We start from the raw sequence: 25,998 nt of genomic DNA on the forward strand, positions 1-25,998 counted from the left end.
CTTTGTGCACTTGCACATTTTGGTTTTGTTTGTTTGTTTGTTTATACCATTCTCTGTGAGTGCATGTGTGATTCCACAGCTATCATGTGTTCGGGGGTGCATCTGAAGAGTATTTTTGCAGCCACAATGAAAATCAATATTGCTGGGAATTGATAGTGTCGTAAACAGGCCCAGGGTTATTGCCTAGTCGATATGGCCCATCTCGTCACCAGAGTCCCAGCTGAGCCTGGCTAGATATGGCCAATGGCAGTGAGTGTTACACACATTGATGAAAACACCAGCGCTTATTGAATGGCCTGTCTGTGGCATTCACACCAGTTTAGCACCAGCAGCAGCCCGATGTGTTACCCAGGGTCAATAGAAACCCAAAGGCTAGGACCCCAGTGTCCAAACCTAATTGACATTTACTGTTAATTGTTGTCTGTCCTCATCTCTTGTCTTTTTGCAAATCAACAACAGGAACACAGTTTTATCATGGCTGTAAGGAAAGCTGCCTATTAAAATGCAAAACCCACAGCAACATAAACTTTTAGGACATCTTAAATAAATCCCCCGGATTTTGCCTTGTGTTTAATGTATTGTCACATTTTCTTACCAATATCGCCTTGCATATTAAACTAAAGGGAAAGGTCCAGTGTGTAGGATTTAGGGGGATATCTTGGCAGAAATTAATTATAATATAATAAGTATGTTTCCTTTGGTGTATAATCACCTGAAAATAAGAACCTTTGTGTTTTTGTTACCTTAGAATGATCCCTTCATATTTACACAGGGAGTAGGTCTTCGTATAAGGTGATTGCCATTATTGGACCGCCATGTTTCTACTGTAGCCTAGAATGGACAAACCAAACACTGGCTTTAGATAGGGCTATTCGCATTTTCATGTAGGCCATTGTAATAGCTCCACTCTGTGATGAGAGCCTAGGAAAAATTATGATGATTTTTTTTTAATGTGAAACTGTTTTATTCAGTATTTTTAGCGGTTTAAATCATTGGGTCTGTTTGTTTTGGAGAGGAGGAGACCTCTGTGAAAGATTCGGCTCCCAGTTAATACCTCCTAAATGTCTAGATCTTAAGTTACAAGAGAAAAAGGTGAGCCCTCATTAGCAACTGCTAGGCTAGCGGCCCATCTCTAACATGACATACGGTGTCTGAGAAACACTGGTTTGTAACATGAAAGTGCTTTGTTTAGTGTTTTAAGCAGTTTAAATTACCACAAACATTTGTTTTGGAAGAGGAGGAGACCTCTGTGGACAATTTGGCTCCTGGTAAAAATCTCCTGAATGTCTGGATCTGAAATTATGAGAGAATTAAGGTGAGCACACATTAAGTTATCAGAAGAATAGGCAAGCACAGTGTAGGAGAATCACTGATTTGTTACACAGGCTGCCTTATTCTGCAATTTAACTGATTTTAATCACCCAATCAGTTGATTTTGGAGAGGAAGAGACCTCTGTAGATAATTCAGCTCCTGGTAAAAACCTCCTAAACAATGAAGACTGAAGGGACTCTAACCTGGAGAAGTTTCATCTGGTTGCAATCTGCAGTCCTCACTGCTAGATGCTACTAAATCCCCCTAAATCTTACACACTGGACCTTTAAGTCTACATACATTTTTTCCTTTTTTTGTTGATTTAGCCTGTAAAAGAGATGAAGCACAAAAAGTAGTTGGGAGTTAAGACAGTAATAGGCACTTGGTAATGATATATTTGAAAGCTGGAGGAGTGACAAAGGCGACAAATTCAGAGAGCTGCCATTTAATACCGAAAAGGCAATATTTGACCCAAAATGGTTTTGTAAAGGTTAAGTGTTAATAGATAGAAAGGAGGTAATCACTGCCTTTTTATTTCTTCAGGCCTTTAGTACGCTATCTAACTATCTATCTGTCACGTTCTATCTATCAAGTTCAGTAACCAAGTCTCTCCATATTAGTCATATCCTCCTTCTTGGTAAAAATAAAAAAGACCATACTGTTTCCCAAAATTGCTTTTAAATCAGACTACCGCTGTGGAATAAATCATGGCACCAGTTTTGTCATATTTTCTGTAAACTTAACAGTCACAAATTTAAATCCTTTGTAAACACCTTTTATTTAGACTCAATTTCTCTCAGATCATGCTCCGGCTGAGAGAATAATTTGCTTTGTTCATGCCACTGTGCTATTTTTGATAATGCTGTTATGGTGTAAGCATGCAAGAGCAGGGGAAGCGTCCCAATGGGAAAAGAGTCTAAAAGTTGAATAATTACGTGTTGTTTATTTTTAGATTGTTTATTCTTTCTTTTCCCTGTAGTATTCTGGTACTGTTAAAAATTGCAGTGCTTGAAGTTTCAGGCAGTAAGAGGCAAAATTATGCACACCTTTAGTTAGTGGGTACTCATAACTGGCCAAAAACAAATAATTTTATGCCTGTGTGCATTGAGAAGTTAACCTTACAGTCTGAAAATGGAACCAGCCAAATCCATGGAAGTCCTCCAGTTTTAAATTTATCATAAGCCACAGTAGTTCCCGTTACCGTCTTTACTCACACCCATTGCCTGTGCTTTATTGCCGCTAAACTCCATCAAATGATCTCTGTACTGGAGATTCACTCATCTTAAGCTATCATCTGTTGTTTCATGACCCATTGCCTCTGCTCTTTAAAAATAGAACTGGTGGGAAGTTATTTTTAATGAGATCATGTGTGGTCTGATTTGTATCGTTATGTTTTGTTATTGTTATGTGGTTGTGGACTGTTTGGCGTATCAGGGCTGCAAACCTAATTTCCCCAAATGGGACAATAAAGCTGAACTGCACTGAAACTGAAATGACCCATTGCTGTAGAAGTTAAAAGTTATTAACCATGTTATTAAAAAACAAACTAGTGTCGTTAGCTTCTGTTTAGCATTAAAATGACTCGTGCAGTGCTCGTTCAAAACCTGCCTGTTCAGAACAGGAACTATAATCGCTTGGCTCTGTGGTGTTGCTGTGCACAACTTTCTCGAACGCTCATCTTAACAAGTTCACTCAACACTGTTCTTCTTTGGGTCCTGAGCAATACACAGGCCCAAACAGCTAAAGAATTGATGATATTGAATGATGATGAATGATGTTTGCATATGAAAAATTGAATTATGTTGTTATTTTTACTCATTGTACCCCAAAAATAACTCACAAAAGGCCGCCAAAGCACTCGAAATATGCAATTCAATGGTAAACTCCTTACTTACTGTGTACTTCTACCTCAGAGGAAAACATTATGCTACACGTTTACCTGACAGAGACATGTTACTGGTTACACTACAGATTTAGACATTACCCACAAAATCTGTTTGTTATTTATAAAGCTATCCAGCAGTAGAATTGAAGCTCCACCTTAAACAGACACTAATTAAATTTAAGTACATTGTGCCTTCATCACTTTCTATTACTCTTCTCCTGTCCCCTGCTTCATGCATCCCTGAACACATGCATTAAACTTTTTTTAAGGCCTGTATGATGTAGAAATAATTCAGAAACACTTGACATCATGTATAGCAAATGATTTAATTAAATGGTGTAAGGCCCACAGAATAATTTCAGAGTTGACAAAACAGTTGAAATCATAGCTCTTTAAAAAAAAAAAGACTAATATTAGGACTTAATTCATTGATATAAGTTTGCCTGTTGTTGAATTATAGAATATTATTCATTTATATATTATTTGATGACGCTACAGTGTATAAGGGCGAATTTTAGCTATTGAATGTTCGTCATTTTAGTGTTGCACATCGTAGACGGTCCCTGTGCACTTGGCTCACAGCAGGCCGCGTACATAGTGGAGAAAAACTTTATTTGTCCAGCTTGGGTGACAACTCGTTGTGATGAAATGTATAGCTCGTGATCTCGGTTGGAAAGAAGCATCGTGTGTGTTTTATCAATGCTTTGCTCATGAGTTATTGATCCAGGAAGTTTAAGTCTGTGAATATCTTTCCAACTTTAACAAACTGGTTCAGTCAGGCAGCTGCTGTCCTCTCTTCTCGGTACTGCACACTGGCATTGACTCTCTTAGTGGTACGGAGTATTGGACCGTACCAGCCTCCATACCAGCGAGATGTGCAAAGGACACACTGAAAGCCAGAAGGACAGAGATTCCTTGCTTTATAGATAGCTGTGGTTGTGTATCAAGCAGCCGAGCCAGTATGTAGATGCTAGCGCAGCTACTTGACTACATGTTTCTCCACTTTCAAATCTGAATCGGCTGATGTTCCGCATACAGTAATTATAAAGCGGTGTGTCACAATTAAACTGTTGCAAAGACACTGTTACCATTAACACTACGACAAGTACTGTACATATTAAATCTTTCATTGCAGTATATGGATTACTGAGACAGTGTTAATCTTTCGGTTGAAAGTGGGTGTTATAATGCTGATGTGGACAGATTCTCTGTTGAACCCAGTGACCCCGGGTCAGCATTATGGATTAAATTTGACTTGTCTGTGAGCCAGTGCTTTACAGATTACACTCTGTTGACCCTCTGATTGACTCATCTCCAATCACCCAGCCCTGTCATTAACTCCTGATATGAGCTCATTAGCCAGCAGGACCACCACCTGAGCAGGCCACGGTCAGGCTACGTCCACGTAACATTGCTTGATACTCAGTTTTGATTATTTACCCAGATCCGATCTCTCTGCATAAACTGTTCACATTCATGTTTGAATGATGTGACCTGTGTCTGACATCAGTGTGCATGGATTGCTGCCCTGAAACGCCTCACGTGCAACCAATACGGTCTCACACATGCACGCTGCAAGAACAACAAAAAACTTCACATCTGAGAAACAGGCATTTCGAAAAAACGAGTGACCAAGTGGAGTAAGCTTCATCCCTTGAATGATTGCTATAGTAGGAAGGTCTGATGATGTCATTCTGTGTAATATTGAGCCATGTGCTTCTGTTTGGGAGAGTGTGTTTTTGGAAGAATGGCCCTTTGGCGTTATGGATGTTTGTTTTAATGATAAATGGCTGTTGTATAAATATACTTTGGGTACGCTAGCTCTATTAGCAGCTAGTGCTGGTAGCTCTGTGGTGAGAGGTGTGGAAGTGGTGGAGTAGTGGGGTCACGATGTAGAGGGCTTCATGAAGGAACAGTTCCCCCAAATAGGGCTGTGTTGCAGTTTCTGTCTGTGCCCCACGACAAGACTGTTACGGCATGTAGACAAGCTGTACTTGTCAGAAAGTGCCTGGAGGTTGGACTGTATTGGCTACTGCCTACTGCAGCAGTGGTGCGGCTATGGCAGACTTCTCTAGTTTCAGTGGACTGCCTCGAAACTATATCTGCGCCTGCACAGTGTATGACATGGAAAAAGTTGTGGATATAGATAGACACACATGAATTATGATATGACCGCCCTCACAGCAGTCAGGTATCAGATTTAGGACCACATATAGAAGTGGCCCAAATCAGATTTGAAAAAATGTGACTTTTGTGTCCACACTGCTCCCAAAATTCGGATCTGTGTCACATGAGAGCAAAATAATCACATTTGGGCCATGTTTGCTTGTAATGTGACAGAAGTGTGACAGTGGAACCAAATGTTTTAAAGACAAAAGGATTGTGTTTGTTTGGGAATGTGTTTCCACTCATAATGACTGTAATGATTTGAGATCATGAGCTGCAGCTGGTGACACTGGATGTCAGTGGCTTCTAGATGCAATAAGAAGTGAGCTGAGGATCAATAAGCTATGTGTTTTTCTTTAAAGTGTCCTGCTTGGTTACACAAGCCAAACAAAGTTAAAATAACAGTGTGCAGTGCAAGTGTACCTCCTCTCCCTAAACTGAATTTAGAATCACCTCCTAAGGCAAAAGTGTCCAGACTTTCCGCTACAATTTCATTGTGATCAAATGGGACAAATGTGCATCTAACTTCTAACTAACACAGGAATCGATCATAGGCTGTTAGGCTGGGTGTACATTTTGATGAAATTATTCTTTGCTTCATTCCCACAGAGGCAAAGATTATGCTTGAGTAAACACCTCCACACCTTGTTGTTAAATTCTTCCTCATGATGGCAATATCAGAGAACAATAATGCGCTAATGATTATCTTATGATTACAGAAACAGCTCTGCAGCCCTCACCCAGTCCACCACAGCTGTTCTGTCTTTAGTATCTATCCTCTGTGTTGGTATACTGCGCAGATACTAACTTGTGACACTATCACTCCAGTTGATAGCACGTTGTTACAGGAGACATTTTGACATGTCACAGGTGTAACTAATAACTTAAATGATGGCTCTCTTTCATTAAGTGCTCTAGTAAGACGTGTCAGTGAGCCAGCATGCATAATACCAGTGACCTGGAGTTGGCACACCGAAATGCAGTGCAGTATATTATTAATGATATTAATTACACCTGTGCTCCTCCTGCTTTGACATGTCAGAGAGGACTTTGGCGGTGAATGGGATGGAAGGCTGATGTTCAGCGCTCACTTTAATTAACTCAACAGAAAAGTCTCTTTACAGAAACAGTGTCCTGGTTACTCAGGGTCAGTTGGTGGTTCCCAAACTGAGGAGGGCCCATGATAATGCTGTCTTAAACATGAGACCGACACCTTCTGGATGGCACAGGAGAAACAAACAAACAGTTTGATAAAATGGCAGGATGGTAAAATGAAACATGCCACGTCGTCCAGTAATCGTCCAGATCGCCCTTGTTTTTGCTTTATGTGAAGGAGCTACGTAACATCCAGTTGTAAATTCTGTTCCGGAAGATGGCACAAAGTTAAAATATTTTAACTTTGGATGGCAATGCCGTCCACCATTACCGTTGCCAGTATTCTCTGTTGGCCTCATGTAATTTTATTGTCCTGCTCTCATGAAATAAAATGTTCTCCGGTTTGCCGTCTACTGTCTGCCTGATTCTATTTACGCGCAGCATAAATCTGAGGCATTGCCAGGTAATTCACTGGATAGAAAAGAAGAAGAAAAAAATTTCCTGCGAGACAAAATGGCTTCAATAATTTTATTTTTTTCAAGGGAAATGCTGAGGACAAAATTTAGTTTATCATGTGTCAAGTTGAACTGTTCATAACTCATAGACACGCACAGGGTTGGGATTTGCTTTGGTCACAGCCCAAAAAGTTGGGGAGTTACAGGGATAAAACTTTGCTGCCACCAGTTTTACTGGGACTAGTTGTTTGGTAGAAAGTTATTTTAATGAAATGTGATTCTCCACGGCTGTAAAATTCTGCCTGTGTAAGAGTGTATCTGTGACTATGATGGACTCAACCTCTCCTTCCATCCCTACTTCTCTTTCTCTGTCCTCTTTTTATATCGCTGTGACCTCTGTCTCTTTCTGTCATTTTATTCCAAAGATGCATTATTAGCACACGCAGTCATACTCATCCTACAAGCTCTGCCTATACACTTATTTGGAAAGTGTGCTTTCACATACTGTAGATACTCTCACTGACCTACAGCCAGAAGCCAACGTAATGTATGATAGATTTAGTCTGAGTTGGAAAGAGAAGAACTAGGTTACAGCGTGTCTACACAGGAGGTGTGTCAGCCACGTTTTTCAGTCGTCCCTTCATTTAATCTATCTAACTGTCCTCACAGGCCTATTTTTACACCTCAAATACTGCATTTATGTGCATAACCATAGTTATTGTGTATTGGGCTCTCAGCACCTTCAAAATGCAGGTCATCCACACTCAATACTGTGCCTGAACCTATTCTGAGTGGACATAGACAGAGGACTGAAGCTGCTGTTGGTGCTGCCCTGCTAACGTCCTCCTGTGTAGACATATTAGTGTGAGCCCTGGGGTGATCCAAGGGTTATTCTAGGTTTTTATTTATTTATTTATGTATTTCAAATTCTCCCGGGGACAGTGACTAAGGCATTGTGCTGAAGTGCACATGCACAGTCCCTGCAAATCTCCTCAGATTAATTGAGTGGTTTTCGGACATAATTTGCATAAAATCCAACACACGTGCATGTTGGTGTTTGTACAGTGAGTCAGCTTAGAGGAGGTGGCGCTGGTGTAGTCGTGCTTTTAAAATAATGAACTGAAATCTGTGCAGGGCCTACAAGGGTGTTTAAAAAAATACAGTTTGACCAAAATGATTGCCCAAAAGAAAAGAAATTACATAAACATCAAACTCCCACATTTGGACATGTGTTTTACCGCAGGCATGTCACGGAAGACACAAGCTGTACTGGTCGTGAGGCAATAAGCACTCGCAAAGTAAAGTGATGAAGAAATTACCAAACTGATTTTAGGTTTTGGTGTAATCCAGAGGCAGTTCTTCGACTTTTAATCCTAAATGATATATATTTTTTAGGTGTTCTATTTTATAACAGAAAGTTTAAAGTTCTAATCTAGAAGATTAGGTTTTGTTTGTTTTTTTGACAATATTTTTACATATCTTTACTACTCTGCATGGATTCACATCACATAAACATACACCCCCCGCCGTGTGGACGTGTAAGGGCCGTAGAGGGCCAACAGTGTGGGACACACTGCAAAAACTTGTTCAACAGATGCTCATCAACCATTGGCTCGGTGTGTCAGGGCCCTAAAGGCCATGCATCAGTCACCCTATATTTTTTTGCAGCGTGTACCGCACTATTGATCCTCATCAGCTCTTGTCGGTTTATTTTTTTCGGTCAATTCAGTATGTTGAATCGACATTGGAGCTGGTGGAGCCCATCAGTTAGAGAAAATCCCTCTGATTGGCAGTTCGGCTCAGTGCATGGGAAGAGAAATAGAAGTGAGGAAAGTAAACAAATGGCTAATGTCAAGAGGGTTTGAGATCGAAACAAACTTGTTATATTAGGTAATATTATTTTTTTAGCCATTGAGCTTTTTAGCAGAAACAGTTTGGAATTGTTGGTGTTATTATTTGCTGCCGTTCGGTTAATATCCTTTATTCTTTCAAATCAGATTATGTTGGGTTTTTTTTAAAGATATTTTTGGGGGATTTTTGCCTTTAATTGATAGGACAGCTAAGCTTGAAGGGGGGAGAGAGAGAGCGAGAGAGAGAGAGAGAGAGAGAGAGAGAGAGAGAGAGAGAGAGAGGAAATGACATGCAGAAAAGGACCACAGGCTGGAGTCAAACCCGTGCCGCTAAGGCGACAGCCTTGTACATGGGGCGGCTGCTCTATCCACTAAGTCACCGACACCCCACATTATGTTGTTAATGTGCTAACTGTCTAACTTGCATCTTGTATCTCTCCTGTCGATTTTCCAGTTTCCCTTTTCAAATGACGAATACAGACTGCTGAATACCTGCTGGTAGGGAGACTTATTTTTTCTCATGCACACGCAGAGGGGACGTTCTGATTGGCTGTTGGCTGTAGTCTTTGCGGTGTTCAGTGCACCTTCTTGGCCGAGACAGGTGACATGGGGTGATACAACAGTCAGCCTTCGTCGCTGCTAGTTCTTTGATGTCGGTTTGGTGTGTCTCGGACTTAAAACAGAATAGAATTGTGTGCTTGAGATCATGATTCAGTTAATTTACCCCCTTCTTTATTGGTCTTTATCCAGATAATTAATCAGATGCATCCCAGCCATTTTTTTCTGTATCCCAGTTCCCTTTATTCCCTTATTCAAACCACCAACCCTACGATTAACAGCCAAGTTGCTCTACCACCTGAGCTACTGCCACCCCAGGCCCTTATAAACAGTTTAAGGGCAATAAGAGTCCCTGTTAAGATGGTGGTTTTAGTTGATGACAGGGTATGTCAAGTAAAAGGATATGTAGCCTCTGATTACTAGTGTTGGTTAAATTGCAGCCTCTACAGCGAAAGGTGCTGCTCTCCAGCTCTCTATCCTGTGCTGTGTGTGTGTAACCTGTTGATCTTTATAACACTCATCCCTGACAGTGGTGGTACCCACGAGCAGCCCCTCCTGCTCCTCCTCCCTCACTTTCTCTGATGTGCAAAATTGTCTGTGAGGGACTGTTGAATAATTTAACAGCACGGTGATGGCGCTCTGTGACACTACACTTAGTGTGTTTGCTTGTTTCATTCAGTGTGTGTGTTTGTATTTATTTAAGGGGGAGGGCTTTGGGAAAAAGACAGTGCAGAGATTGATTTTGGATGTGTGTGTGAAAGACTGTGTGGGTTTGGAGAAAGCAAGACAGTAGACCACACACACTATTGACCAGGTTAGAAAAAAAAAGCTCAGCTGAAAAGGCACTAGCACTGATAGTTGCCAGAGAGGATGAATGGCTTTAATAGAGAAAACTCCAGGCTTCGCTCCGGAGGGACGGACACACACACCGACCCCTCTGGATTCATGGGATTGCTTTAAAAAAGCTTTCACACTGAATGAGGGATGGTCTTTGTGTGGCAGAATGTGTGGGTGACTAAAGCTGTGCGTGTGTGTGAGTTTGCCGAACATATGCCCTGTGTTAGATTATCTGGGAAATTTTTTATTATTCTGGAATGATCTCTGTTTTCTCACCGTTAGTGATCATGGGGGTGCGAAGATTTTCTATTGAAATCCATCTGAAAGAATCTATTTTTATTTTGAGTCAGGCAACAGTATTGAATGTATGAAAGCCACATAACTGCACCCTTGCTGCCTCCCAAACATAACTGGCCAGCAGTGCATTCGTTCATTAACTTTATTTTCCATCTTGAGGAAGTTGTAATGAATACTTCAGCACTTAGTTGACAGGCACACTTGCATGGCATTAGATAAACAAGGGCTGCAACTGCCGATTATTTTCAGCAGCAATTAATCTAGCAAATTTTTTCAATCGATGAATCGTTTGATCTATAAAATGTCCACAAGTGCCCATCACAAGTTCCCAGAGACTAAGGTGAAGTCTTTAGCCCATTTTCCTTTGCACAAAAGCCCTGCTAACACCCGCCAACATCTAACTTCTTAATGTAATGGTAAAAGTTACAATTGGTATTCAAATGACGCTAACGCGGACAAAATACAGTCCGTCTCCGGCTAAGCAGCACTCAAACATCGCTCCAAATCAGTTTGCAGTGAGTTTGGAAGAGAGACCACCGTAAAGTTTTCACTGACTCTATGCTGCTTTCTACACTTCATTATCCTGTTTTCTGGCCTGTCCGTGATGTCAAGCGTGACACACCCAAAATAACAAACAAAAACCTACCCCAAAAAACACATGTACACAGCTCTGGTCTACTGGCAATTCTAAAGGACTCTATCGCCTATTTTTAGTGTGTTTTTTCCCGTGATACAAAATTTTGGGTGGAAAAGGGATATTTAAGAGCGACTAACAGTCCTAAACCCAAATATATTATGTTTTTCTTTTATAGAAGACCCAAAAAGACCAAGAATAATCACATTTGGGACGCAGGAACGTGTGACATTTGCTTGGTATATGAATTTGCACTTGTATAGCGCCTTTTTGGTCTTCCTCTCACTTGAAGACCTTTTACACTACATGTCACACTCATCCTCTCTTAAGTACTATTAGGACGGGATTAGTTTTACATAGGGATGTGGACTAATGTCAGTTTACCACAGGATGTCTGTAATATTTGTCCAATTCGTACGGGACAAGAAATCTCCGTAATTCTACCAGAGATGGGAGTGGTAACTTGGTTTGCGCCCTGGCGTCACCTCCCTGTCGGCATGTGCCTGCTATGTTGCTTCCTGTATGCATCAGCTGAAGGGTAATAATAATTAATGATTAGCCCAATATGAAACATTGCCCATGATCAGGATTGTGTTTACACAACGATTAGCAATATGGATTTATATTAGGCCTACCTAACACAACCAGAAGTCCCATGGCTTCTTCTCAACCTTTTTGATTGGTCTCCCACGTAGGGCTATGTGATCAGTAGAAGAATGTCCACTATCACGACTGCCGACAACACCGAATGCTTCTTCAAGCGCCCCAAGCGCGTAAAAATGGTTGTAAACAGGACGTGACGAAATATTTACATACATTTTTACAGAGGGTCGCATTCGCATGGGATTAATATTACCCGAGGTATTTTCTCTGGACCGTTTTACAGAAGGTAAAAGTCGCCGTACTTTTTACTGACATTATCCGTAATGATTACAGACATGGCGCGTTTAGACAGGACTAAAATCCCTGGAAATAATTACTTTACCCCACGTCTCCACATTAAACTAATCCCCTCCAAATAAGGCTATAGACTTTAGAGGGGTGCAGTATCTCGCTCAAGGATACTTCGACACTTGGAGTGGAGGAGCAGAGCATCAAACCCGCTCTACCTCTTAAACTAAAGCTGCCCAGCTTAAAAAAACAACTATTCTTCAATATAATGATTAATTGATTATCAAAATAGTTTAACTGATTGAGTAATTGACAAATTAGTTCAGCTCTACAGTTAACTGGAGGCAAATCTAATTATATAAATGGTGGAATTCTCCAGAAAAAAATACATTTGTCTATGCTGGTATGTTTATATATGAGTGATAAAACCATAATGGTGTCAAAGTTTACATAGTGATTGTGCCATAGCATCCCACAGCCCAACATACCATAATGGAGAGGGATTACCTTTCCCCTAAAGCCCCTTGCTTACACTCCCAGACACCTCACAAATGCCCTGGGCTCACTTAATATTGCATAGCTGCCACTTTACACATCAATCTTACACACGGACATATGTGAGGAAAAATGGTGTGAAAATATTTCTCACGTGTGAAGGCTATCATGTGCTGTGTGCTACCCCCACCGTGTAATACCCTGTGAGTCTGCATCACCGCAAGTGGCTTCTGCATCAATATGGAGATTAAGATTGATATTGACCTAAAGCTTTAGGGCAGAAGAGGAGCTTCACTCCTCTGCTCAGCCGCGTGGTGTGAATGATTTAGCTCGGCGCTATCAGGAGTTGATGTACTTTATCTGATATGTAGAGGGGAGGGTTGTTGCACCTGGCGCTTTTAACATTGTTGGAAGTGTGGTTTATAGCGGCAATAAACTGCAACAGTTGTTTTAATGACAGTAGTAGCCAATAAATGTATCAATGTTTAAATATGTTAACACTGTTCCATCAGCATGGTAGCATCATTTCGCATCAACAAAAATGATTTCTGCTATAAAATGCTCAAATATCTTGGAAAATCTGGGAGGGCATGTAGTCGCAGTGATGAATCATCTGCCTCAGTCTGTGCATCAGATTGTCCTACTGTACTTCTACATGTGTATCAAGACACTGCCCTGTATCCAGCCATTCGTCACTTTTATGGCCATTTGCTTTTATTAGGCAGCTGATGGAGAGAAAGAGATATGTAATGCAAAAATAAAAGTGAAATCAAAGTGTGGACAGTGTCACATCTTAACCACTTAGGTACCAGGTCACCCCAGTATTATTAATGTTATAGTTATAATGTGGCCCATTTCCCATCAAGTATAGAAAAAGAGTAAGAGAGAGTGAAAACTGAAACTTTAAAGTATACTATACAGAAGGCAGAGACTCTGCCCTCTGTCTGTATATTTATATTGCCTTCTTATTTTGCTGTGTCCGGGATGTTTCTGGGCACAGCTCACAAGTGAGGTTGGGACTTTATTAAAATGGTAGCAACCAGGTGCCAGACTGCAAGCAGCACGCTTCCAAGAGGAAGCTACGAAAATCACGGACACAGTGCTGAAAAAATGCGAACATAGCGAGGTAACACGTCAAGCAAAGTGAATCTGGGGTTGGCTTTCACTTTCACTGCCGTTTACAAACAGTAACTGACAATTCCTGCATGGATTTAACTGCTACCTTAACTTTATCTGCCGATTGTTTTAATGTAATTGTCTTTAAAGGGTGTTTTCACAAGTAAATTGATTTGCACCATGCTTGAGTATGTTTTTCAACTCTTCTCGCCAACTACTACTCATGCCAAATAGCAGTTGACTTCCATGTTTGGTACAGCTGTTTTTACAACTGATGTGATCAGTAAAATATGAATGATTTGCCCCTCTGGTGTGAACTTCACTCTCTGGCACAAACTAATATTCATCAGTTTTCATTCATTCATCGCACTGTGCATCCTCCAGGCTCGACAGAAAAATCGACACGGCAGATTTAAGTAAATGCACGCCCCATGCTGGAATCCTTCTTTCCAGGGCGTTTGAAATTTGTTTGAGTATTTTTTACTCTGACCCCGAAAACACAACTAAGCAGTGGCAAAGTGCGGCTTGCTGCAATAATTCTATTCTTCTGCATCCTGGAGTTGTGTTTGTGTGTTTCAAGCAGGAAGAAACATAAGTCAACATGCCACAGGAGTCACAGTAATCTATTTACTGATTTGTTGTGGTGCAATTCACCACTAAAACTTCAACTATGTCCAACTTTTAGGTTGGTTGCACTTCACTGCAGAAACAAATGGTTGCAGCTTGGAGCGTCCACTGCAGCTATCCATAGACATTGCATGGCAGCTCGCCCAGGCTGCACCTTGCTGCTACTTGGTGTGTTTTAAGCATTAGTACTCTCCATTTTTCTATCTGTCTCTTACTCATTGAGTAGGAAGAGGCACGAGTGGCTCTGTGTCACTTTGTGTAACTGTATTGTTATCTGGGTGGAAGCTGTAGACCTTTAGAGTTGTAGGGCTTATACACGCTGTACAGAGCCAGAAACTTGATGTGATTATGAAAAAGAAAGTGAAAATTTGTCATAAATTGGGAGAAATTTGGGAGAATTGTGACCCTTGGAGGAAAGCGGGAGAGGGCAATGAAAATCGGAAAGTTGGCAAGTAGTATTCAGTATTGTCAAGACGGAGTTCCATAAAGGTCATCGGTGCCAAGTCCAACTTCTTAACATCCACAACAGAAGTGGAGTAGCCACTGTGAGGTTTTGGGCTGTTTTTGCTCTAAGACAACAAGAGGAAATCGCTTCAAATAAACTACAGATTTAGAGTTGGCCCAGGGTTTTAAGTCGATGGATAGGCCACTTATTTGTCTCGTATTTGTCCCTCAATCCACCAACACCCACATTTATGTTGGCATTAGCCTTAAAGCTAATCTGAGAAGGTAACAGTCTTTGGTGTGTGTGTGTGTGTGTGTGTGTGTGTGTGCGCATGTGTGTGTTTGTATGCATGCATGTCTCAATAGTGTCACTAAGCTCCTGCGATGAGAGCTGCCCCGAAGTCTCCAAATCCTGCTTTAGAGCGCAGAGTGTGCGTGCGTGCGTGTGTGCGTGCGTGTGTGCGTGCGTGTGTGCGTGTGTGTGTGTGTGTGTGTGTGTGTGTGTGTGTGTGTGTATTCTTCACTCTGTGAAAATGAGTCACTGCTATAAAAATCCACACCACGCCACCCTGGCAGGATAATCAGGACATAATGTTTAGTTTCTTTCTATCTCTGTGGATTAGTTTATTTTCATCCGGGGAGAATTTTGCGTATTGTGGAAATCGCCTCATATTTGGTTGTGTCAGCTTTATTTAAAGCAGCATTTCACTAAGGGACGTGTGATTTAAAGCACACCTACCTCCAGCATGACTCATCAAAAGCCCACCTCAGTCATCATTAGGCACTGTGGAAATCATTGAGTTTTAAATGTGTGAACGTTGACTCTCATTATCATTGATTAGATCCAGGCAAAGCAGGTCTCAGAGATATAATACAGACAGATATTACAACAGTTTTATATTTGTTTGTAGTGCTTTAAGTGTGCACATTAATTCAGAATCACAAAATATATTCACATCTAAGAGCTACTCAGTCCAGTATGTGTAATCTACCGATGAATAATACAATTTTTATGAAAGAACTGCTTGTTAAAGGAACCGTTTGTAAGATGTAGGGTAGCATAGAGGCATCTAGTAGTGAGGATTGCAGATTGCAGCCAGCACAGACTTCTCCTGGTTTGAATTCCTTCAGTGCTCATTGTTCAGGAGGTTTTTACTGGGAGCTGAATTATCCACAGAGGTCTCTTCTTCTCCTAAAGCAGCTTCACATTACGGATAACTGTTTCTCAGATGCTGTTTGGCATGTCGGCGACTGGCCACTAACCCAGCACCTGCTGATCTGTGCTCACCTTTTCTCTCTGATAACTTAAGATCAAGATGTTCGGAAAGTTTTTACTGGGAGCCAAATTATCTGCAGAGGTCTTTTCTACTCCAAAACAAATTGACCTGGTGATTTAAGCCGGTAAAAACATGTTTTAAAAAAGTGTTATTCTGACGCTCTCGCAGCAAAGGTGTTTAGTTTGTTTTTTATGGGCTGTTGTAGAAACATGGTGGTGCAACATGATGATCTCTGTGGACAAGGACCTGCTCCCTCCCCAAGTGATTATACACTAAAGAAAACTTTTATTATATTATATCTACGTCTGCCGATATATCCCTCTAAATCCGACACACTACACCTTTAAGGGATTTGCTTAATGGTACTTTGAGTGCTGCTGGCAAAGAGGAATCATTCCCTTTCCACAGAAATTCCCAGGTAGTCACCCAGGAATTGATATCATCATTGTTACCTGCAGCAGCCAGTTTGTTCCTCAGCATTTCATGAACTCTTAGAAGTCTGCTTGTGAGAAACTAAACCAGAAAGAGGTCTTAAGTTGGCCTAAGTCCCTCTTTGATACCCGATATCAAATCCAGCTTGATGAATCGAATTGTTTGGCCATTCTCCTCTGAAAGCTGCTCTGTTGGATTGTTTTGCCCAAGAACAGAAATGCAATACAAGGTTTTGGTTTGGAAACAGGTTGCTCGGCCAAGTTTTGCCTCGGAAATTGATGGCTCGTGACTCAGGATTTATGATTCATATCACAGCGTGTGTCATGTAACAGGAGGGAACGGAAAGTAGGAGTTGGATATCAAGATTTTTATCATTAGCCAGCGCACCAACGAACTTTGTCAGAAAGCCTGTGGTACTACTGCTCCGGGGGTGGTGAGATGTTTATCTTATTGTATTTGTTAGAGCCTACATTGCCTGACCTTAAACCCTACAGGCCTTGGAAGGAGTGAAAAATCACTACAGTAATCTGGCTTCACTCTGAAGGTTTGACACTCCCTCTCTCGAGGATACCAAAACAACACACACACTTTATTTTTCTGTAATTTTGTACATTTTCTGTCTCTCCCATTGACACTAATGGTTGTAGTCTGTAAAGCACAAAGTGAGCTCTGTCCAATTTATTCAGTCCCACCAAGCTGTCTGTGAAAAGCAGCTTAATATTAACCTAAAAATGAAGCAGGGTCTGAAAATCAGGAAGTTGTCAAACGGATAATAACTGGCATTTAACTCCCATTACTTCCTTTTGAGTTCTCTCTTTTTTCTGCGTCTCACTCTCTTATTTTTCTCTCTTATCTCTGCGACTGTTAGACCCTATCACACCCTCTGTGCCTCTTCCTCAGCTTTTCTGTGTGTTCGATTTTATCATGCCATGCCTAAACCGACCTTGAAACTGACCCTGACCTTTCTGTGACACAGACTTTTCCTCCAACACAACACACATGTACAGACACAAATTGAATTCATGGTCATAAGGACACTTAATTGACATTACAATGGTGGTATATGGCATGAATTTTAACCAAGGCAACCTCCAAGACTGAGAAATGAAGCCAGTGTAGAAGTGCCCCGTGTTAAAATGCAACTTTACAGCAGATAAACATGTTTACAGCCTGGTACAAAAAACGGTTTTGGTCTCTATAGCTAACTTCCCCCCTTCATGACAACTGTACAGGGGGGACATTTTTCTGTAACATTCCCGTTAACATTTTATTAAGGCTCGAAGTTAAAAGTATTTAAGGGCGGGGCTGCTTGAGTGACAGGCTGCTACAGTCTAAAGCCCTTTTTAAATAGGAATTGTTCAAATTTGCAGGAAAGCCCAATCAGTCTTTTTTCAGCATTGGCAGTATGAAAACAAAATCAGGGAGTGCGGCAAAATCCTGCCTTTGAGAATGTGCCTTTTTCAGGGAAATGGGGGGGGGGGGGGGGCTGTAGCTCAGCATGTGACGTAAACAGTGACATACTTCGAGGGAAGCCACGGCTGGTCAATCCTTCACCCGTCCTTCACCGTTCCCGTCATTTGATGGTTAATGGCCTCTCCGTTTGCGAGGACAAGGAGGGCGCGCAATTCAGGTTTGTGTTTCCCTCGGTTTGTTTAAACTGAAAGGGTTGTGCCAATATGACTACTCTACGAGGCGGAAAATTGGGCACCTCGGATCAACTCGCCAATCCGGCTCTGTGTGTCTAAACGCTTGCAGCTTGTAGTGTAAAAAGGGCTTTTGAGTCAGACCCCCCCCTCACTCCTCCACAGCTCCACCCTCTCATCCAAATATGGTCACTTCTGGCTCCAAAAACCAAGATGGCAATGGCCAAAATGCCAACCTTGAGGCTTCAAAACAGCCGTCCACATATCAGTGGGTGATATCGTGGTAGATGTCACCCATTATTTTATACAGTCTGTGGTTTTAACCACTAGGCCACAAGGCAACCAAGTTGAATTCTTTTTTTATGAAATGCTTCCTTTCTCTCTGCTCGTGTCCCACTCACAGCAAATGTGCATACGGCGTTTATAATCAGATAATCCATCATTATAATTCTTAGTCATTAGCTACTGTAAATCCTTCTGCTCAGCTCAAGAAAAGCATAATCTTTCTCAGTTTTCCTTTTATACTGTACATGAAATATGTTAAACGTTACATGTGGACAATATTATGCTACTGTTCCAAAATTAAGTAGCCTAGTTTAATAGTAGTAGTTAGTCATCTCTTTATCATGTTAATTTCAACTGAATAATCAAGAACATAATTGTCATTTTTATTTACTGATAATGAAAACAATTGTTGGTTGTAGCCCTGTATCTTTGAAATAAAGACATGTCAACAAGTCTTCTTTAAGATGGACTTGCATAAAAGCTGACCACAGTTCGTTTATACTCCTTTAACCTATAAAACTGGAAACGTCCATTTCAAACACTGTAAACATCACTGCCCTCAAACTTCCATGCATCCTTTATGTTGGCATAATTACAGCCAATAGATGGCACTTGAGGGCAGAGTCAGAAGTTTTTGACAACAACAAACGAGGCAATGGTGGAGGAGGTCGTAATAATATCTGTGAGGCCATTAAATACATTGCGACGTGGACGGAAATTTCTTTTCACTATATTACCGATTGATTCTGTTCCTCCATTTTTTAAATGTCTTCATCGTCTCCTACGGTTGTATCTAGCTCGAACGATGCTTCACGTCCCCCAAGATCTCCTGTGGTACTGTTATGTTGCGTCTGTATCCGTGACCTTTAAGAAAACGTGCACTAGTACAAACAAAATGAATGCAGAGTGCGGACAGAAGGCTCCATCCATGTCCGTATACGTATCTAACATTGAGCATGAGTAAGCCCTTACACTTTTTCTGTCTCTTTCTCTCCATCTATCTGTATCTCCATCTTGTGCGTTGGTCACAAATGCCAAGCAGGGTGGAGCGGGTGAGGAGGAGGAGGAGGAGGAGGAGGAGAAGTGCAGCAACAATTTCCCCAGAGGCTAATGCAAGCGTCAGTTTGTGTTATAAATCATTCAGGGACACTCAGAAGGGGCACAATACATTTTTATCCTTCTTCTCTCATCCCTCCATCATCTCTCCTTCTTTTATTATTGAATGCGGTTCCTCTGAGCACCCAATCTGCCGCTCGGCACGATCAAAAAGAGAGAGGAGGAGGTTCGAGGGGTGAAACCAATAAGACAAGAGGAGGGTGAAAAATTGATAAAAAGGGAGTGGTGGAGGAGAAGAGGAAATGAGCTGTTTCAGTTTGATTCCAAACAGGTGCAAGTGTCTCAAAGGTCACAGGGTCATTTATGGACTGAATAATGGATCTACTGTACTTCCTGATTGTGGTTGGTTTTATTGTGCGCTGGTTGTAAACGACGACGCGTATAGTTCAGGGTCAGGGTTGTGTTCACTGGTAACGCTGTGGATGCCACCCCACCTGCTTGTCAAAGCGACACACAGTCCAGTCGCTGACAGCGCTCTGCTGTCAGAACAACTCGTTCACATTTTTGTGATGTGTATGTGTGGGTATAATACCGTGTGTGTGTCACACTGTGTATGTGTGGGAGAAAGCAAAACATTGAATTTGTGCTTGCTTGTGGGTGTGCGCGTGTGAAAGCTTGTGTTTGTTCATGGCACTGTGTGAAGTGTCCTTGAACTCGTGTATTTATTTGAAAGAGGGAGACAGAGGATGCGTTCGGGTGTAAACAGGAGGAACTTCCCTTGTATAAAATGTCAAGACATTTAGTTTGAGATGCCGTCTGCCCAGTGCATTCTGGGATTGGGCTCCCTGTGACCCTGAATATGGACAAGCAGGTGTGGAGAATCAGTTAACATGAAGATGGCGCCTGGCTCTTATTATATCGCCTATTAAACAAAGTGATATTTGCAGAATTTTAAGACATCAAAGCTGTGTACAGTGTGTTATTACAGGGTTCCCACGGTCAGGTAAGACCCAGAAAAGATGTGGAATTTCACAGTTTCATTTTCCAGACCTGGGAAAGTCATGAAGTCTTTGAAAGTTTTGGAAAAGTTCTTGAATCTTTTTGTGTTTAATGACATTGTTTGTTACAGTAATCTTCATGGATAACTGTGCATGTATTGGAACATAACAGCAAATTTAGTTTCTGCAGCTGTTGACATAACTGTCGCACGGTGGTGTAGTGGTTAGCACTCTCGCCTCCCAGCAAGAAAGTTCCTGGTTTGAAGTTGAACCCAGGGTGGGGGATCCCCCCGTGCGGAGCCTGCATGCTCTCACCGTGTCAGCGTTGGTTTTGTCTATGTACTCCAGTTTCCTCCCACAGTCCAAAGACATGCAGGTTCATGGGTGACTCTAAATTGCCCATAGGTGTGAATGTGAGCTTGAATGGTTGTCTGGATCTATGCAATAGTCTGGCGACCTGTCCAGGGTGTACCCCGCATCTCGCCCAGTGTCAGCTGGGAGAGGCTCCACCCCTCTACGACCCCCAGCAGGATAAGCTGTTACGGAAAATGAAAGTTGACATAACGTAGCTCTAACATGCATCTATGTGTAGCAGCATTTTGTTTACGATCACATACGTTTCTTAATTTTCTTCCTACTTTCTGTCTCTCCCTCCTTGCTAACTGGAGCTATGTTTAGATAAAGTTTATATCTAATATGTTTGTCACATTATTTTTCTCTTATTCAGTGTGATTCAACATGTAGGGTCATGAATCCCAAAGCTTCCATACCTATGCTACGCCCCACTTTTACATTGTACTGCATTTTTGAGATGGAGCAATGTTGAAGATTGTAAATGGTCATGGAAATTTTATTATAAGTCCTTGAAAAGTCATGAAAAAGTTTTAAATTTTGTCCTTGAAAATGTGTGGGAACCCTGTTATTACCACCAGACTAGGATAACAAACATCCTTTATCCTACACTGGTCACACTCTTTGTTGCAATACTTCCAAGAATCACAACCACATTTCCTTGTTGCGGCGGTTGTATTATCGTCTTTCTCGAACCTCATAAAAGAAGGGATCATTGCTGTGGATCCTGGTGTTGTTGAGAGGATAATAACTGCCAGTCATTAACTGACAGTCATTAAAGAGATTTTCATTGGCTGTTGAGTCACTCCACCATCTGCTATTGTGGGGAAATGTGAAAGCTTTTCCTCTGTTTGTACTGCAAAGCAGTGACCCTCTGTGCTGTAAAGCAGTCCTGCAAATATCTGTCTGACTTGGTGGCACATGATATAAAATGTATAAATTGAAGTGCAGATGTCTTGTAGCAGCTGATTATCTTGTCGGCAATGGTCGTGTGTTTCGTTATATAATAATAATAATGCAAAGAAGACAAACTTCATTTTGTCTTTGTATTTGCAGAAGTTGCACTCTGCAGCAAAGTGCATCAGATCATAATCGGTGCAAAAAAGACGCCTGCAAAAGACCCATATTTAAAAATAGAAGATGACACATAACAGTTACATTTAGGGCGGCAACAAATGATTATTATTTTCTCAAACAGTCTGAGAATTGTTTGGTGAAACGTCAGAAAATGGTAAATATTACAAACCAAGGTACAAATTGCTTGTTTTATGCAAAACCCACAGATGTTTACTATCAGAGATGACAAGGAAAATTAGCATTTCCACATTTGAGAAGTTGGAGTTAGTGGCAATTTAGCTTGAAAAAATGACTTTAATGAGTAATCGATTATCAGAATAGTTGCTGATAGTTCTTTTGATTGATTAATCCACTCATCCATTCAGTTCTAGTGACATAATCATGGCCACAGTTTTTAATTTATGTAACTTAAATGCACTGTTAATCCAACTATCTAACCCCTTTTTCTCTTCTTCTCTTGTACCTCAGGTGCAGTATTATTCCAGTCATGAGGAAAGTCGGCAAGAAGTCAAATTTGGACTTAAACTAAAGTGAGAAAGAGAGGGAGACAGAGGCTAGTCTGACATCCCCTTTACACATTTCCCACAGGTAAGTTATACACAACTCTGAGGCTGTATTGTTGCATGAAATGTCACATCTCTTCCTTTTTTAGCCAATGCCTTTAATGTTACTGCAGCTCTCAGTATGCAAATAAGTTAACTAAGCAAAATCTCTGACAGGCCATAGAGGTGATTTATCTGGTAAGCAGATTGTTGCAGGCATCTGACAGACCGACTCGTGCTTGTCTCATTGAGGTCATCCTGCAGTTCATTCGGTTTCACTCTTTGTACAGTAAAGGCATTTGTGTGTACGTGTGTGTGTGCCTGTGTCAAAATCCCCTTCATGTTGCAGTTTGACAGCCAGCACAGGCATCAGCCGACTGTAAACTGGGTCTTGTTTGCCTCGTAATGAAAGCTCGCTGCCCTGCCGGCTCTCTGATGTACATAACAGCTAACCAACCCTCTGTCACACTGTATTAAAGCTGAGTCTGGAAGTAAGCAAAGTTTCTCGGACCTATACCGTACCAGGGCTTTCTCAAGTTGTCTGTGTGTGTGTGGATCGTTGCAACATAACAATTTGCTTGTTGGCAGAGAAATTGTTGTATAATTTAAACTGGAAGCTGCTTTTGGAATTTACATCTGTATTCATTTCTTGCAGTCAAGTAAAGACCATTTCCTCTGAACTGCTGTGGACGTTGTATCATCATTGTGTTTCTTATTGACGAGAAATTAAATAATGCAGTTGAATGTAGTGGACAATCACAACCCTGAAATGTAGTTTTAAATTTATTTTTTAAAGAATACTGCTTGGTTTTGATTTTTGAAACGTTTTCCTTTAGTTCTTCACAGAAAGTCTTCATGCTCCAGCATTGTTAACTCTGTAGTGATTAAAGGAAGCCTGAGGTTTGAATTGGGCAATAATGTAGATCCTTCTGTCAACTTGTCATCGCCGCACAGAGAGCCAACACAAATCATCGGATTCAGCGGCGAGTCAGGGGAGCGTGTGCAAGTGTACATTCAGTGCTTTGGGCAAATCTTGCTGCTGAGTCACACCCTGAGTGGGAGATGAGCTCGCAGGGATCGGGTGTGGAGCAACTGGGGTTACAGAACGACCCTCGGGGTAACGTGAGGGCTGATTTCAAATGTCTGGACTTCCCCTCACTTGCAGACTGGTGAATCTGAGGGCCTGATTAGACCTCTTTTAGGGCAGTGGAGACGTGTTCAAAATGTGCTTGATTGACATCCCCATCTCTCTGTAGTCGCACCTTTGATGTAAGAATATCTTAAACTTCTGTCATTCTTATACAGAGAGGTGAAGTCTGTCCCCTTCTGGTGTCCCCCATTAGGACCTTATTTCGGAAAAAAGCTTATGTACAGTTATCAACGTGAAGCGACAAATGATTGTTTGATCTCATTTGAATAGCACCGTGAATTACTCATATGATGTTTGCCAATTTAAAGCTGAATTTTGCAAGCCAAGAAAGTTGCACATTGTTTATCGTAGTACTGTTAAAGTTTTGTGTTAAACTCTCATTTGCATCTCCTGTCTACGTCACCTACTGTACACCAGCTAGCTTTGTAACTTAGCTATGCTCCGTGCACGAATGTAACATCATCTTCCCTGATGTGTTTTATCAAGCAACTTCTGGTTTCTTTATCACCTGGGAAGGTAGCACATACACAATGAATGGGTTCGTTGGCGGAGGTCTGCGCTTTGCGCGCTCTGTGTGAAAAGGGCTTTATTTCCACCCAGCCGACAGCCTGGCCATGGAGAACGGTCCCTAACTGCGGGGAGAACAGAGCGGGCTTCCCTGTAGGTCCGCCGCTTCCTCCACACTTTGACTTATTTCCACGCTGCCGACAGTGGGACTTATATTCAATGTGCCGACAGTGGCTTGGAAAACTGCCCATAACCGTGTCACACGGGGAAGAGGGAAGATTATCATATAATATTATCATATTTTTTTATTGACAAAAATATCGGCTGCTTCGGCTGATTTTTTTATGCGCACATATGCCCCTAAATATTTTTTACAGTTCGCACACACCTATTTTTAGTCGCAAATGCGAGTGAAATGCTCGCACTGTCGAGCCCTGCACCTACAAGTGTTATGCCCTCTGCATATGATAAGTGATACTGTACGAAGGTCGGTGGAAAGCAGACATTGTGCAGCATCCGTCTATTCAGAATCATGGAAGTCTTGTCTGACTGTTGACAGCTCGCCATCATGTTCTTGTTAAGGTCATGGTGTGATTTGAATGGAGCGTTTTACAATTCTGGTAACTCATATAGAAGGAACTTTTCACCCATCTAGTTGTTAATATGTTAAGAAAAGTCACTGGTGGGGCGACCTCTAGCTAGGCTGAGTCCTTTGCAGTGCCCTGGGTTCGAATCCAACCTGTGGCCCTTTGCTGCGAGTCATTCCCCCCCTCTCTCTCCCACCTTTCCTGTCCATCATCAGCTGTACTGTCAGTAATGGCAAAACTGACACTGTGAAATCTGGGAGGTCTGAAGTGCCCAAGGTACAAATGTTGCAAGGTTTGGCGTCTTTGCTCTCTGTATAGGAAATTCTGCTGATGATTAATCGTAGATGGCCTTAGGATCTTCATCTTAGCGTTTCCTAAGAGAACAATAAAAGCAGTGTGATTCTCAGCTGCTCAAATATATTGCAGCAGCTGTGGCTCAGAAGGTAGAGTGGGTCATCCACTAATTACAAGATTGGTGGTTTGATCCTTGACTCATCCAGGCAGTACTTCGAGGTATCCTTGGGCAAGATAGCGAACCCCAAATTGCTTGAGTGTGTTTAAGCTGATTATCAAGTGGCACCTTGTATGGTTGCCTCTGCCACCAGCGTGTGAATGGGTGAGTGAGACATAGGGCATGTCCCAATACCCACACTTCCCCTAGAACTACCCACTTGCACTTGGTTGTGCGCGTTCACGTTTAGGCTAGTGGTGTCCCAAAACAGAATTGAGGTAGTGGAAGTGGTTTTCAACACTTAAAACCCGCCCTAGATCCCAAGGGAGCCCCGACCCACACTTTCAACAAAGTGGAAGATGAAATTTCCCAGAACACCTTGCGAAGTCAACAACTTCGTCAAGTTTTGGAAAACAATTTGTTACAGTACGATCAGAATGTAGGCTATACAAACAACAGATGGTTGGACTAGCGTAAACTCATCAGCAACTTGGTTGAACACAGCGTCAAAATATTTAAACAAATTGACTTACCCGAACAAAATCGATCAGAACTAGAAGACGTTGTAGGTGCCTCCTGTTTTCAGCATTTCTTCTCCGTTGATTCATCAGACGGAGAAGTATAAACATAGCACACGCCACAACACAAGCGCTGGAGCTGGCATTTTCATTGCGTCGCTACTATGCGTGACGGCCACGCTGATTTGCATGAAGCAGTGTTCCATTTCTTAGGGAAAGATCTCTACCCTAATATTTCTCACTTCCCTCATCAAGGGTTAAATGAGGGCACTCAATACCAAGTGGAAGATTTAAGGGGTAGAAATGGGACGGGCCCTAAGTGTGGAAGCGCTTTGAGTCGTTGGAAGACTAGAGAGGCACTATAGAAGGTCCATTTACCATTTTACTGTATATCTCGATTTTACATGTTGCACACATACTCAAACTTGACATAGTGATGGTGAGGGCATTATACCACAAATG

The 25,998-nt window shown here is 41.7% G+C and overlaps 1 protein-coding gene across 3 annotated transcripts in view; it reads left to right on the forward strand.

The window, feature by feature from the left end:
• The window catches only part of taok3a (TAO kinase 3a), a 98,404-nt gene that overhangs the window by 13,957 nt on the left and 58,449 nt on the right, over window positions 1–25,998 (forward strand). For all 3 annotated transcript variants that reach the window (XM_078170545.1, XM_033619840.2, XM_033619841.2), the window contains one exon: window positions 22,250–22,369. The gene's annotated coding sequence lies outside the window, so the exon portion shown is untranslated. The remainder of the gene's footprint in view (window positions 1–22,249; window positions 22,370–25,998) is intronic.

This window comes from Epinephelus lanceolatus, chromosome 9 (assembly GCF_041903045.1).
Source record: "Epinephelus lanceolatus isolate andai-2023 chromosome 9, ASM4190304v1, whole genome shotgun sequence".
In the NCBI taxonomy this organism is placed as follows: Eukaryota; Metazoa; Chordata; class Actinopteri; order Perciformes; family Serranidae; genus Epinephelus; species Epinephelus lanceolatus.